At 35.8% G+C, this 16944-nt stretch overlaps 1 long non-coding RNA gene across 3 annotated transcripts in view; it reads right to left on the reverse strand.

Moving 5' to 3' along the window:
• LOC111175257 (uncharacterized) overlaps positions 1–16944 on the reverse strand; it is a 323793-nt gene that overhangs the window by 64556 nt on the left and 242293 nt on the right. For 2 of the 3 annotated variants that reach the window (XR_016388717.1, XR_016388719.1), the window contains exon 5: positions 1–16944. This exon is cut by the window's left edge and continues 51156 nt beyond it; it is cut by the window's right edge and continues 32619 nt beyond it. The exons of the other annotated variant lie outside the window; for it this stretch is intronic. This is a non-coding gene — a long non-coding RNA (uncharacterized LOC111175257). 3 annotated transcript variants of the gene reach the window in all.

Raw genomic sequence — 16944 nt, forward strand, 5'->3', positions numbered from 1 at the left:
TCAAAACAGTAAATTTTTTTGATCTATAATTAATTGCATAAGTTAGTTGTAAACACAACAGAATTTAAGGAAGTTCTGCTTTATGTCATTCAATGACCTTGATAAGGAAATAACAGTTACATGTTTCCAAAAAATATTAAACACCCACCCCTCACTACACAACTATCCTTTTTTAAAATAATTACATGGTGAAAAATTGCTATAAATCAGTTATTGGACATATTTCAAGTCTAATCAAGTCCCCTGACATATAGCTACATGAAGTTAAAACTTTTTAAATGTCTTGTTTATATAATAGGCAGGGGGGAAAATGCTTGTATCCAGCAATATAACTTAGACTTGTTTTATATGGTAAAAGTCAGACAGCGGCAGTGGAAGAGTTAGACTTTTTTCTCAACTGTAACTGGATGCTGCCATTCTGGAAACTGTCACCAGCTAGGAATCAAAGAACAAGATATTTGGCTGTTTGCTCCTGCTCAGTGTAGTCATTTCATTTCTATTAAATTCTGTATTCTCAGCTAAGATAAACAGGGAATTTACAGCAGCTGTGTATGCCAGTCTTTTCCCATTAATCCATATCTTAACTCCAACAATACAAACACCTAGCTATTATATAGAAATTGGACTGGAGTGGGCAAGACTGTAAGTGAAGAGACCAGTTAAAGAAATTTTATTAGTCTAGGTCTGAGAGGCAGCTTGGACTGGAGCAGAGCAATTGAGAGGAATAGAGGTGGCAATTAAAAGTTTACTAGTCACCTTATTAAGAGCCATATCTTTGGACGGTGATAGCAAAATCTGGATATCTAGGAAATGAGAAATGGGTAATAGAGAAAAAAAAGTGAGTATAGAACACTTTTTCAATAAGCTTGCTGTTTAAAGGAAGGGAAGAACCAGTCAGCATGTAAGGAACATGGAAGCCATCACTCCCATTCTCACAACAATAAAAATGCCCAACAAAATGCAAACCAACAGCTCTGCTTGAATATGAAGCAAAGAAGTGAGGTCACAGGGCAAACCGCTGCCCCCCAAATTGGAGAGGCAAACAGGAAGATACAGGGAATCAAAACTTATCAAAGTAGAAACCCAGAAGCAGAAATCTCTGCAGGAATCATTACTCAGGTGGGAAAATTTAAACTGCAATTAATTAATTGCTGTAAGTTTAATGTGGACAAGTCTGAGAGTTAAAAATTCCAGGAGTGCCTAGATGGGAAGGGGTGGGGCCTTACAATTTAATGAATTTTACCTTCAAGAGGCCAACTAGATACTCTCAGTGAATATCAGAGAAAAATTCCCTCATGCTTCGAGCAGGAGAACAAAAAATAACCATTTTGGAGTAAGCCCAGACTATTCTGTTCTTCTTAGGCAAAGCTATTTTACCAGGGCCAAACAGACTGGGATTTAAACAGGTCTTAACAGACCTAGAGGAAGGGAAATACTCAACACCAATCCTCTTTAGCCTTCCTGCCCCACTTAAGGGCGGACAAAACACTAAGAAGCATTTGTGAAAGTCACAGCCTAGGGGCACAGGCTCACTAAAATTTTGAGACCTAATCATAGGTCTAAAGAATGCCTACACTTCCCTCACACTTCACTACCACGTCTTAGAGTTCCTGTTTATAATAACAGGGGATTACAACTAAAAGAACAGTACCTTATTGAAGGGAACCCAAAGGTAATAGTGATGACAACAAAGTCATTAGAGGAAGTTTTAGCTCCTGACACCTACAGCTACAGATAAACATAACACTTTATGCCAAAGTCCTATTTACCTAAGTTACTTTTACCCAGTACCTTGTGTCCAGCTTTCACAAAAATTACAAGGCATTCTAAAGTATAAAAAGTTTGAAGAGACAGAAAAGCATCAGAATCAGACTCAGATATGATAGTGATGCTGGAATTATTTGATTGAAAATGTAAAACAACTATGATTAATGTGCTAAGGACTCCAACATAAAAAGCAGACAACATACAAGAATAGATGGATAATGTAGGCAGAAAGATGAAAACTCTAAGAATTTAAAGGACATGCTAGAAATCAAAAACACTACAGTACAATGAAGAATGACTTTGATGGGCTCATCAATAAACTACATACAACCAAGGAAAGAATCAGTGAACATGAAGAAATGTTAATAGCAACTTCTAAAACAGAAAAGTGAAGAGAAAAAAGAATTTTAAAAATTGGAACAGAATATCCAAGAACTGTGGCACAACTACAAAAGGTATAACATATACATAACAGGAATACCAGAAAGAGAAAAAAGAGAGAACAGAAGAAAGTATTTGAAGTAATAATGGCTGAGAGTTTTCAACAATTAATGACAGACACCAGAGCAAATCCAGGAAGCTCAGAGAAAACCAAGCAGGATAAATACAAAAAACCCCCCCCAAAACCTATACCTAGGTATATCATATTCAAACTGTATAAAGTTACAGACACAGAGAAAATCTTGAAATAAGCCCATGGGGAGAAAACTACCTTACTTATATAGAGAAGCAAGGATGCAAATTATATCACACCTCTCTTCATGCAAACAAGAAGAGAGTGATGTAAAATATTTAAAGTACTGGAAGTAAAAAACAAACGGCCAACAAAAAAATTTTCTATCCAGTGAAATTAGCCTTCAAAAGTAAAGGAGAAATACTTTCTCAGGAAAACAAAAATTTTTCACCAGTAAATGTGCCTTGCAAGAGATGTTAAAAGAAGCTCCTCAGAGAAAAGGAAAATGATACAGGTCAGAAACTTGGATCTACATTTAAAAAGGAAGAATGTTAGGGTAGGAATAAATAAAGGCAAAGTAAGATATTTTCTTATTCTTGAGTGATATGATAACGTTTTTTCAAAATAATAATATATTCAGTGATTATAACTTTTGGATAAGTGAAATCAATGACAACTATGTTATAAGGGATGGAAAGGAGAAACTGATAATATTCTGTTATAAGTATCTGTGAAGCAGTATAGTATTATTTGAAAGTGAAATTGGATTAGTAGTAATTTATACTGAAAATTTGAGGGCAGCCACTAAAAAAAACTTAAGTAAACTTGATATTCTAAGAGAAGAGAGAAAAAAAATCATAAAATGTTCAATTAAAACCATAGAAGGTAGAAAAAGAGTAGAAGTTAAAAAAGAAAAAAGAACAAGAGGCAATGAATAGAAAACAGTAAAAATATGACAGAAATTAATCCAACTGTGTCAATAATCACTTTAAATGTCAGTGATATAGATACACCAATTAAAAGACAGAGATTTTCAGAGTGAATTTTTTTAAAAAGACCCAATTATATGTTGTCTACAAGAAACCAATTTTAAATAGCAAGCAACAGATACATTAAAAGTAAAGGGATAGGAAAAGACATACGACACTAACACTAATCAGAAGAAAGCTAGAGCAGCTGTATAAATTGCAAACAAAGAAGAGTTCAGATCAAGAAAAATGATCAGAGATAAAGAGGATAATTACATAATGATAAAGTAGTCAATTCTCTAAGAAAATTTTACAATTCTTAATGTGTATGCATCTAACAACAAAGCATCGACAAAAACTGATAAAACTTCAAGGAGAAAGGTTAGACTTCACTATAGTTAGAGATTCAACATCCTCTTAGAAACTGACGGAGCCAGTAGGCAAAAAAAAAAATTTAAAACGTAGTTGAACTGAACAGCATGATCAATAACTGGATCTAACTGACATCTATAAAATGCTTCACCCAACAATAGCAGAATAAACATTCTCTTCAAGCTCTCAGGGAACCAAGATAAGCCACATTCTGGGTCATACACACACCATAACAAATTTAAAAGAATATAAATTATTCAAAGTATGCTTTCAGACCACAATAGAATTAAACCAGAAATTAATAATGAAAAAATAGCTGAAAAATTAAAAAATATTTGGAGATTAAAAAATACATTTCTAAATAAAACATGGGTCAGAGAAAAAGACTCAAGAGATGGTAAACAATATTTTGAACCAAATGAAAATGAAAAGATAATTTATCAAAATTTGTAGGATGCAGCAAAGGCGGAGTTTAGAGAGAAATTTATCATATTAGAAAGAAGAAAGATCCAAAATCAAAAATCTAAACCTTTACCTTATGAAAAGAGAAAAAGAAGAGCAAATTAAATTTAAAGGAACCAGAAGAAAATAAATAATAAAAATTCGAAGAGAAATCAATGAAGTTGAATTTAGGAAATGAATAGAGAAAGTCAACAAAACCAAACGCAACTTCTTTGGAAAGACTAATAAAATTGATAAACCTCTAGCCAGATTAACAAAAAAAGAAGACAGAAATTACTAATATCAGAAAGAGGAGAAATAACTAAAGATCTCAAGGACATTAAAAGAATAATAAAAGAACATAATGGACAACTTTATACCCACAAGTCTAATAGCCTAAATGAAATGGACTAATTCCTTGAAAGATGCAATCTATCAAAACTTACACAGGATGAATCAGACAATCTGAATAGGCCCATGTCTATTAAAGAAACTGAATCAATAATTAATAACCTTCCAAAACAGAAAGCACCACATCATGATGGGTTTACAGGTGAATTCTATCAAACATTCGAGGAAGAAATTATACCAATTGTCTGCAATCTCTTCCAGAAAATAGAAGCAGAGGGAAAACTTCCTAACTCATTCTATGTGACCAGCACTACCCTAATACCAAGAGTGAAGACATTACAAGAAAGGTAAACTATAAACCAACATTTCTCATTAACATAAATGTAAGGATCCTCAACAAAATAATAGCAAATCAAATCCAACAACATATAAAAAGAATTACTGATATATACCATGACCAAGAGGGATTTATTTCAAGTATTTGAAAATCAATTGATGTAAACTATCACATCAACAGGCTAAAGAAGAAAAATGATATGATTATATCAATACATGCAGAAAAATCACCTGACAAAATCCAACACTCATTCATGATAAAAAAAAAATTCTAAGCAGACAAGAAATAGAGGGAGTTTCCTCAACTTCATAAAGAACATATACAAATACCCTACAGCTGACATCATATTTAATGGTGAGAAATTAGTGCTTTCCTGTCTATGATCAGGAACAAGGCAAGGATGTCTGCTCTCACCACTCTTATTCAAAATTATACTGGAAATCCTAGCTAATGCAACAATGCAAGAAAAGTAACTAAAATGTATAATGGATTAGAAGAAGGAAATGAAAGAAAGCAAGATATAGCTAGATTGAAGGTAAAGAAGGGCAGGAAGAACAGAGTAGAATTTGGACATATGGAGTTTGGAGTTTTGGAAGGGAGCACTTTGAGTATTCCTATGACCTGGGAGGAAGAAGTTATAGAAACAAAAATGTTTAACAAAGACAATAATCCATAAAGCAATGTCCTTCAGAAATAGAAGGGGACAGGATTCAGAGTATAGGTAAAGGAAGACACAACAATTTATGCTGAAGTTAAATATCACCAGAATTGTCTACACTCAGTCATTGACGGGGCAATGGAAAAGTAACAACTGAGTTAATGACTCTCCAGGATTCTGGGGTCTATTCCCTTTAGAAAAAAATCTACCCTAGGCTACCTATTTTCACATTCTAAAGAGTTATTTTTATTTTTTTGCTAAGCCTCTGTAGAAGTAGCTATTCCAGTTAAAATTTCCAATCTTCCTCCCCATTCAACCTCTCTTTCCACCCCCAACCCACAGAACTGTTGCAATGTTTCAACAATATGCAGTTTTACAAGATTTTATATCCAATTATTAATTGTTCTGGACTTTACCAAAATGAACTTTCTAATAGAAATTTTCACTTATCCAAAGTCAACTGGAAGAAAATCTCATTAAGGAAAATAAATAATGGCAGGGAATAAGGATAATGGTAACTTCTACTTACTGAGCACTATTCTGTGTCAGGAAAAATGTATCTGCTCTGATGCATCATTTCACCCTAGATGAAAATTGAGTGCCAGTGAATGTTTGACCACTAGGAAATTTTTAAAATGCAAAGCTTGTTTCTAAACTACTCTTAAAGTAGTTTATAATATGAGGTAAATTTATTAGGTCTGGTTAAAAGCCACCAGTGGGCTTCCCTGGTGGCGCAGTGGTTGAGAATCCACCTGCCAACGCAGGGGAAACGGGTTCGAGCCCTAGTTTGGGAGGATCCCACATGCCGTGAAGCAACTAGGCCTGTGAGCCACAACTGCTGAGCCTGTGCATCTGGAGCCTGTGCTCTGCAACAAAAGAGGCCGCGACAGTGAGAGGCCCGCACACCGCGATGAGGAGTGGCCCCCGCTCACCGCAACTAGAGAAAGCCCTTGCACAGAAACGAAGACCCAACACAGCCAAAAAATAAAAATAAATTTAAAAAAATGGAGGTGTGGTAATTTACTTTATGCTTTTAAAATGTTACCAATAAAATAGTACATAGGCTAAAGAAAAATTGGCTCACTGATCATAGTAACTCATTAGAAGTTAGACAGTGGAACTGTTTCCTGGCAAGGTTTCCTTCTGAAAACTAGAAGGAACAATTTTAGTTGAAGTCAAGGTAAAAAATAACTCCGGTATGCCATATTTGAGAGTGTCAAGTAAGCATAACTCTATTTGGACTAAACCTGTTTTTCATTAGTATAAGTACCAGACTAATTTATCATCATCATCATCATTAATACTGAAATTAAACTTTGCTTTGATTTGGTATACAGTCTGTTAATAAAGTTTTTCTCACACAGTTAGGTGTGATTTCAGTATCTTTCTAATGATTAAGTAATCCTTTTTCATAATTTTCATTATTTAATTGCTAAAACTTGATGTAGAGAGTAATTCTGATAACATTTTATTATTCAAATCTCAAAGATAAGGATGATTGGTTTTGTGGAACCATTTTTAAGTAGCGATTATTTACTAGTTACATTTATAAAAACTGTAAATTTCTAACTAACCATATAGAAGTAACAATTAAGAAACCATATTTCTGTTAATTTAGATTTCTTAATACTTTTTTTCTTTTGGAAAATGTCTGCATCTTGGGGACTTAGGTTGTGACAATGGCTAGGTTCAAAGCTTGAATATAAGAAAGAAAAGAAAAATAAAATGCAAACCTAAACCTTGCATCCAGGTCCAAAATGCAGTTCAACAGATGAGCTAGCACAAGTATTCAGAAACCCAAGAAAGAATAAGCTAGGAAGCCAGAGGCACAAGGAAAGAAGCCAGAATCATTCAGAGAAAATCTTCAGGTAATAGAGGAGAGATAGCAAATTTAGAATATTTGCAGATTCTAAGTTTCAGTAAAAGACTTCCGTGTCTGTCTAGTGGTTAAGACTCCATGCTTCCACTGTAGCAGGCATGGGTTCAATCCCTGGTCAGGGAACTAAGATCCCACATGCCATGTGGCAGGGCCAAAGGAAAAAAAAATTGTTGAATATTTACTTCAACAGAATTGCTCAATGGTCCAAAGTGCCTCACTGTCCCTGAGTCAGGATATTCTGGAGTCATTAAAAGGGGTTGATGTGGTCTAGAAAAAAAATAATGGTAGATATTAGCGCTTTAATTCTATAGAAATATTTTTTTTTCCCATCAACAAGTTTTTGCTTACAGTCATTGGAGATAGTTAAACTACAAAGTCAAAAAAATAGACATTGTTGGGCTTCCCTGGTGGCGCAGTGGTCGAAAGTCCACCTGCCGATGCAGGGGACATGGGTTCGTGCCCCGGTCCGGGAAGATCCCACATGCCGCAGAGCAGCTGGGCCCGTGAGCCATGGCTGCTGAGCCTGCGCATCCGGAGCCTGTGCTCTGCAACGGGAGAGGCCACAACAGTGAGAGGCCCACGTACCGCAAAAAAAAAAAAAAAAAAAAAAGACATTGTTCAGATAATATTTCTTATCTGAGATTCTTGAATAAAGATTCTTGGATAGATTCTTGGATATAGCAAATGAAATATAGCAATTTGCTCTCTAGAGGTTATTTTTCAGATACTAATAGTACTATGGAACACAGATAAGAGACAGAAATAAAATTAAAAGTGCCTCTGGGAATTCAAAACAGATTTATTCATTCATTTACTCCTTTGTTCATGCATCAGATACTCGAGCAATTATTCCATGAACAAGATGCAGTGTTTGGCACTACAAATGAAGTAGGGAAAAAGCAACCCCTGCTGCATGGGATTTATAATCTTGTAGAAAAGATATTGATATACCATGAGTACATACAATGTATCCAGAGATACACAGCAGAGACTACAATTCCCATCACTCCCTGAATAAGATGGCAGGGTAGGGATGGAGGAGGAAAGCTAGCCAGATGATAAAACCAAACTAATATTTAGGTGATTATGTTTTTAGGCAAAGGTGAGAAAGGTTGTAAGAGAAAAGCAGAGAAAGATGTTTTAGCCAAAGAGAAATAAATGAGATGAGTCCAGTGCATGTGAGGAATCAAAAAGAAATGCATACATTCATTTATTCAACAAGTATTTACTGAACACTTAGATGACTGGGTATGGGGGCATGGGCCAGACACTCAAGGCCTCTGCTCTCCCATTGCTTACATTTGGTGGGTTAAAATACATCTGAAGCAGAGGAAACAGTAAAAAATGACAAAGCCTTGATGTGTTTGAGGAGCCAAGAATGAGGCAGAGGAATGTATTGACCAAAAAGAAAAGAGACCTGACATGTAGTCGGGAATCAAATTCTATCAGGCTACATTAGCCAGAGTAAAGAGTTTTTATTCTATTTCCTACCAGACGATTTTAAGCAAAAGGGATATATAGTGATTTATGTTTTTCAAAGTTTACTGTGGCTATTATGTAGGGAATGGATTATTGGGAGGTAACAATAAAAACAGAAGCTATTACAGTCAGTCAAGACAGAGATACGGTTGGCTTGAATGGAAGCAGTGGAGAAGACAAAAAGTGAGTGAACTTTGGATATAGTTTTGGAGATAGAGTTGATAGTACTAGTCAATGAACTCAGTAAGTATGAGGAGTAAGAAAGGAAAATATCAAGGTTAATATGGAGTTCTGTGCAGCTGGAATTTAAAGGAAATAATAAGGCTTGTGAAAGATGAGGCTGACAAAAAGAAAGAACCAGTTTATGAGGAATATGTATGCCTTGTTAGAGTCTAAATAATAACACCAAAGGTAATCCACAGAAGGATTTAGGCAGCTATCTTGCTTTGAGCAGATATACATTTTTGAAGGATCGGTCTGGTGGAAAAATTAGTCTTCAAAATATCTTACCCTCAAAAACTAATATACTCAGTAAAGATACTAAAAATATTATAAAAACATATAGAAACAATATAAAGCATTACTAGAGGAGATAAAAGACCTATTTAAATGGAGAGATATGCCACATTCATGGATTAGAAGATTAGTGTTGGGAGATCTTCAAGATGGCGGAGGAGTAAGACGTGGCGATCACCTTCCTCCCCACAAATACATCAGAAATACAAGTACATGTGGAACAACTCCTACAGAACACCTACTGAACACTGGCAGACCTCAGACCTCCCAAAAGAGCCGTGTGACAGACAGGGTTTTGGTCCTCCAGCTGGGTGTCAGGCCTGTGCCTCTGAGGTGGGAGAGCTGAGCTCAGGACATGGGTCCACCAGAGACCTCCCAGCTCCATATAATAACAAACGGCAAAAGTTCTCCCAGAGATCACCCTCTCAATGCTAAGACCCACCAACACTCAACGACCAGCAAGCTACAGTGCTGGACACCCTATGCCAAAAAAATTGCAAGACGGGAACACAACCGCACTCATTAGCAGAGAGGCTGCCTAAAATCATAATAAGGTCACAGAAACCCCAAAACACACCACCGGACACGGTCCTGCCCACCAGAAAGACAAGATCCAGCCTCACCCACCAGAACACAGGCACTAGTTCCCTCCACCAGGAAGCCTACACAACCCACTGAACCAACCTTAGCCACTGGGAGTAGACACCAAAAACAACGGGAACTATGAACCTGCAGCCTGCAAAAATGAGACCCCAACTACAGTAAGTTAAGAAAAATGAGAAGACGGAGAAACACACAGCAGATGAAGGAGCAAGGTAAAAACCCACCAGACCAAACAAATGAAGAGGAAATAGGCAGTCTACCTGAAAAAGAATTCAGAATAATGATAGTAAAGGTGATCCAAAATCTTGGAAATAGAATGGAGAAAATAAAAGAAACACTTAACAAGGAACTAGAAGAGCTAAAGAGCAAAAAAACAATGATGAGCAACACAATAAATGAAATTAAAAATTCTCTAGAAGGAATCAAAAGCAGAATAACTGAGGCAGAGGAAAGGATAAATGACCTGGAAGATACAGTAGTGGAAATAACTATTGCAGAGCAGATTTAAAGAAAAAGAATTGAGGACAGACTGGGAGACCTCTGGGACAACATTAAACGCACCAACATTCAAATTATAGGGGTCCCAGAAGAAGAAGAGAAAAAGAAAGGGACTGAGAAAATATTTGAAGAGATTATACTTGAAAACTTCCCAAATATGGGAAAGGAAATAGTCAATCAAGTCCAGGAAGTGCAGACAGTCCCATACAGGATAAATCCAAGGAGAAACACGCCAAGACACATATTAATCAAACTATCAAAAAATAAACACAAAGAAAAAATATTAAAAGCAGCAAGGGAAAAATAACACACAAGAGAATCCCCATAAGGTTAACAGCTGATCTTTCAGCAGAAACTCTGCAAGCCAGAAGGGAGTGGAAGGACATATTTAAAGTGATGAAAGGGAAAAGCCTACAACCAAAATTACTCTACCTAGCAAGAATCTCATTCAGATTCAACGGAGAAATTAAAGCCTTTACAGACAAGACAAAGCTAAGAGAATTCAGCATCACCAAACCAGCTTAACAGCAAATCCTTAAGGAACTTCTCTAGGCAGGAAACACAAGAGAAGGAAAAGACCTACAATAACAAACCCAAAACAATTAAGAAAATGGTAATAGGAACATACATATCAATAATTACCTTAACTGTAAATGGATTAAATGCTCCATCCAAAAGACACAGACTGGCTGAATGGATACAAAAACAAGACCCATCTATATGCTGTCTATAAGAAACCCACTTCAGGCCTAGGGACATATACAGGCTGAAAGTGAGGGGATGGAAAAAGATATTCCATGCAAACGGAAACAAAAGAAAGCTGGAGTAGCAATTCTCATATCATAGAAAATGACTTTAAAATAAAGACTATTACAAGAGACAAAGAAGGACACTACATAACGATACAGGGATCAATCCAAGAAGAAGATATAGAAATTGTAAATATTTAAGCACCCAACACAGGAGAACCTCAATACATAAGGCAAATGCTAACAGCCATAAAAGGAGAAATCGACATTAACAAAATCATAGTAGGGGACTTTAACACCCCACCTTCACCAATGGACAGATCATCCAAAATGAAAATAAATAAGGAAACAATCTTTAAATGATACATTAAACAAGATGAACTTAATTGATATTTATAGGACATTCCATCCAAAAACAGAATACACTTTCTTCTCAAGTGCTCATGGAACATTCTCCAGGATAGACCATATCTTGGGTCACAAATCAAGCCTTGGTAAATTTAACAAAATTGAAATTGTATCAAGTATCTTTTCCAACCACAACGCTATGAGACTAGATATCAATTACAGGAAAATACGTGTAAAAAATACAAACACATGGAGGCTAAACAATACACTACTTAATAAACAAGAGATCACCGAAGAAATCAAAGAGGAAATCATAAAATACCTAGAAACAAACGACAATGAAAACACGACAACCCAAAACCTATGGGATGCAGCAAAAGCAGTTCTAAGAGGAAAGTTTATAGCAAAACAATCCTACCTCAAGAAACAAGAAACATCTCAAATAAACAACCTAACCTTACACCTAATTAGAGAAAGAAGAACAAAAAACCCTCAAAGTTAGCAGAAGGAAGGAAATCATAAAATCAGATCAGAAATAAATGAAAAAGAAATGAAGAAAACAATAGCAAAGATCAATAAAACTAAAGGCTGGTTCTTTGAGAAGATAAACAAAATTGATAAACCATTAGCCAGATTCATCAAAAAAAAAAAAAACGGGAGAAGATTCAGATATACAGACTGCCAACAAACACATGAAAGAATGCTCAATATCATTAATCATTAGAGAAATGCAAATCAAAACTACAGTGAGATATCATCTCACACCAGTCAGAATGGCCATCATCAAAAAATCTACAAACGATAAATGCTGGAGAGGGTGTGGAGAAGAGGGAACCCTCTTGCACTGTTGGTGGGAATGTGAATTGATACAGCCACTGTGGAGAACAGTATGGAGGTTCCTTAAAAAACTACAAATAGAACTACCATATGACCCAGCAATCCCACTACTGGACATATACCCTGAGAAAACCATAATTCAAAAAGAGTCATGTACCAAAATGTTCATTGCAGCTCTATTTACAATAGCCCGGAGATGGAAACAACCTAAGTGTCCATCATCAGATGAATGGATAACGAAGATGTTGCATATATATACAATGGAATATTACTCAGCCATAAAAAGAAACGAAATTGAGCTATTTGTAATGAGGTGGACAGACCTAGAGTCTGTCATACAGAGTGAAGTAAGTCAGAAAGAGAAAGACAAATACTGTATGCTAACAAACACATACATATGGAAGTTAAGAAAAAAAATGTCATGAAGAACCTAGGGGTAAGACAGGAATAAAGACACAGACCTACTAGAGAATGGACTTGAGGATATGGGAAGGGGGAAGGGTAAGCTGTGACAAAGCGAGAGAGAGGCATGGACATATATTCACTACGAAACGTAAGGTAGACAGCTAGTGGGAAGCAGCCACATAGCACAGGGAGATCAGCTTGGTGCTTTGTGACTCCCTGGAGGGGTGGGATAGGGAGGGTGGGAGGGAGGGAGATGCAAGAGGGAAGAGATATGGGAACATATGTATATGTATAACTGATTCACTTTGTCATAAAGCAGAAACTAACACACCATTGTAAAGCAATTATACTCCAATAAAGATGTAAAAAAAATAAAAAAACAGATCAATAGAATTAGAAATGAAAAAGGAGAAGTAACAACTGACACTGCAGAAATACAGAGGATCATGAGAGATTACTACAAGCAACTATATGCCAATACAGTGGACAACCTGGAAGATATGGACAAATTCTTAGGAAAGCACAACCTTCTGAGACTGAACCAGGAACAAATAGAAAATATAAACAGATGAAACACAAGCACTGAAATTGAGACTGTGATTAAAAATCTTCCAACAAACAAAAGCCCAGGACCAGATGGCTTCACAGGGGAATTCTATCAAGCATTTAGAGAAGAGCTAACACCTAGCCTTCTCAAACTCTTCCAAAATATAGCAGAGGGAGGAACACTCCCAAATTCATTTTACAATGCCACCATCACCCTGATGCTAAAACCAGAAAAAGATGTCACAAAAAAAGAAAACTAAATTCCAATATCACTGTTGAACATAGACGCAAAAATTCTCAAAAAATACTAGCAAACAGAATCCAACAACACATTAAAAGGATCATACACCATGATCAAGTGGGGTTTATCCCAGGAATGCAAGGATTATTTGATATATGCAAATCAATCAATGTGATAAACCATATTAAGAAACTGAAGGAGAAAAACCATATGATCATCTCAATCGATGCAGAGAAAACTTTCGACAAAATTCAACACCCATTTATGATAAAAATGCTCCAGAAAGTAGGCATAGAGGGAACTTACCTCAACATAATAAAGGCCATATACGACAAACCCACAGCCAACATCATTCTCAATGGTGAAAAACGGAAAGCATTTCCACTAAAATCAGGAACAAGACAAGGTTGTCCACTCTCACCAGTATTATTTAACATAGTTTTGGAAGTTTTAGCCACAGCAATCAGAGAAGAAAAAGAAATAAAAGGAATCCAAATCATAAAGGAAGAAGTAAAGCTGTCACTGTTTGCAGATGATATTATACTATACATAGAGAATCCTAAACATGCTACCAGAAAACTACTAGAGCTAATCAATGAATTTGGTAAAGTAGCAGGATGCAAAATTAATGCACAGAAATCTCTTGCATTCCTATACACTAATGATAAACATCTGAAATAGAATTTAAGGAAACATTCCCATTTACCATTGCAACAAAAAGAATAAAATACCAAAGAATAAACCTACCTAAGGAGACAAAAGAGCTGCATGTAGAAAAGTATAAGACATTGATGAAAGAAATTAAAGGTGATACAAACAGATGGAGCGATATACCATGTTCTTGGACTGGAAGAATCAACATTGTGAAAATGACTATACTACCCAAAGCAATCTACAGATTCACTGCAATCCCTATCAAACTACCAATGGCATTTTTCACAGAAGTAGAACAATACAGTTCACAATTTGTATGGAAACACAAAAGATCCCGAATAGCCAAAGCAATATTGAGAAAGATAAACGCAGCTGGAGGAATCAGGCTCCCTGACTTCAGACTATACTACAAAGCTACAGTAATCAAGACAGTATGGGACTGACACAAAATCAGAAATATAGATCAATGGAACAGGATAGAAAGCCCTGAGATAAACCCACGCACCTATGGTCACCTTATATTTGATAAAGGAGGCAAGGATATACAATGGAGAAAAGACAGCCTCTTCAATAACTGGTGCTGGGAAAACTGGAAAGCTACATGTAGAAGAATGAAATTAGAACACTCCCTAACACCATACACAAAAGTAAACTCAAAATGGATTAAAGATGTAAATGTAAGGCCAGACACTATAAAACTGTTAGAGGAAAACATAGGAAGAACACTCTATGACATAAATCACAGCAAGATCCTTTTTGACCCACCTCCTAGAGAAATGGAAATAATAACAAAAATAAACAAATGGGACCTAATGAAACTTCAAAGCTTTTGCACAGCAAAGGAAACCATAAACAAGACGAAAAGACAACCCTCAGAATGGGAGAAAATATTTGCAAATGAAGCAACTGACAAAGGATTAAACTCCAAAATTTACAAGCATCTCCTGCAACTCAATATCAATAAAACAAACAACCCAATCCAAAAATGGGCAAAAAATCTAAATAGACATTTCTCCAAAGAAGATATACAGGTTGCCAGCAAACACATGAAACAATGCTCAAGATTACTAATCATTAGAGAAATGCAAATCAAAACTACAATGAGGTATCACCTCACACCAATCAGAATGGCCATAATCAAAAAATCTACAAAGGATAAATGCTGGAGAGGGTGTGGAGAAAAGGGAACCCTCTTGCACTGTTGGTGGGAATGTAAATTGATACAGCCACTATGGAGAACAGTATGGAGGTTCCTTAAAAAACTAAAAATAGAACTACCATACAATCCAGCAATCCCACTACTGGGCATATACCCTGAGAAAACCATATTTCAAAAAGAGTCTTGTACCACAATGTTCATTGCAGCTCTATTTACAACAGCCAGTATATGGAAGCAACCTATGTGTCCACTGACAGATGAATGGATAAAGAAGATGTGGCACATATATACAATGGAATATTACTCAGCCATAAAAAGAAACGAAATTGACTTATTTGTAGTGAGGTAGATGGGCTTAGAGTCTGTCATACAGAGTGAATTAAGTCAGAAAGAGAAAAACAAATACCGTATGCTAAAACCTATATATGGAATCTTAAAAAAAAAAAAAAAAAAAGGTTCTGAAGAGCCTAGGGGCAGGACAGGAATAAAGACGCAGAGAATGGACTTGAGGACACGGGGATGGGGAAGGGTAAGCTGAGAGGAAGTGAGAGAGTTGCATGGACATATATACACTACCAAATGTAAAATAGATAGCTAGTGGGAAGCAGCCGCATAGCACAGGGAGATCAGCTTGGTGCTTTGTGACCACTTAAAGGGGTGGAATAGGGAGGGTGGGAGGGAGGTGCAAGGGGGAGGAGATATGGGGATATATGCATATGTATAGCTGATTCACTTTGTTATAAAGCAGAAACTAATACATCATTGTAAAGCAATTACACTTCAATAAAGATGTTAAAAAGAAAAAAAAAAACCTGGAGGACATTGGTAATGTCACTTGCCATTTAACTTTTTAGAACTTCATTTGTTAAATGTTGGGGTGGGAGGAGGGTAGTGGCTAGATCATCTACAATTTTCCTTTAGTGCTATTATTCTATAGCATTTCCGAAGAACTCTTTATTTAGAACCAATTCATAATTGGAAGCTCCATCTGGTGTTATGAAAGGGAATTTCAGGGACAGTTTTAGTTAATTGTCTTTGCCACAACAACATGTGTCATTAGTTTAAGGGGAAAAAAAGAATGTATCAGGTATTATCTTAACAAATACTCCTTCGGTGATATTCAGGACACCACCATGCAGGCATTCTGACATGTTACTTATTACTATTTTCCACATCACAAGTGTAGTTTTTGATTATTTTACCTAATTTTCTATGCTTTGTTTTAATATTATTATTCTCATATCAGTTTGGGAGCTGACCTGACCTGACCTTTTAGTTTGGAGAAGTACTCAAATAAAATATCATTAAATCAATGGATTAAAATTTTTTTAAAAATTAGTGTTATAAAGATTTCAACTCTCTCTCTAGTTAATATATAAACTATATATTATTGAGTTTATATTCAGTGCTATTCCAATCAAAATCCCTAAAAGTTATTTTCATGTAACCTGACAACATTGTTCTAACCCTGATAATGATAAGACCATTGTGCAAAAAGGAACAGTATGGGAGCTCTTACCCTTCCAGATATCAAGACTTACAAAGAAAAAAAAAAAAGGTGTAGTAATTAAACTATGTGATAATTAATAGGGTGAGAGAAAAATAGACTAATTAGCCAGATAAAGAACTTATAAACAGACCTGCCATAAAAGGAAAAATTATTGAAATGACATTTTCTAAAA

This window comes from Delphinapterus leucas, chromosome 18, assembly GCF_059928025.1.
Source record: "Delphinapterus leucas isolate spDelLeu-1000000601 "Yukka" chromosome 18, BTC_Dleu_Yukka2, whole genome shotgun sequence".
Classification (NCBI taxonomy): Eukaryota; Metazoa; Chordata; class Mammalia; order Artiodactyla; family Monodontidae; genus Delphinapterus; species Delphinapterus leucas.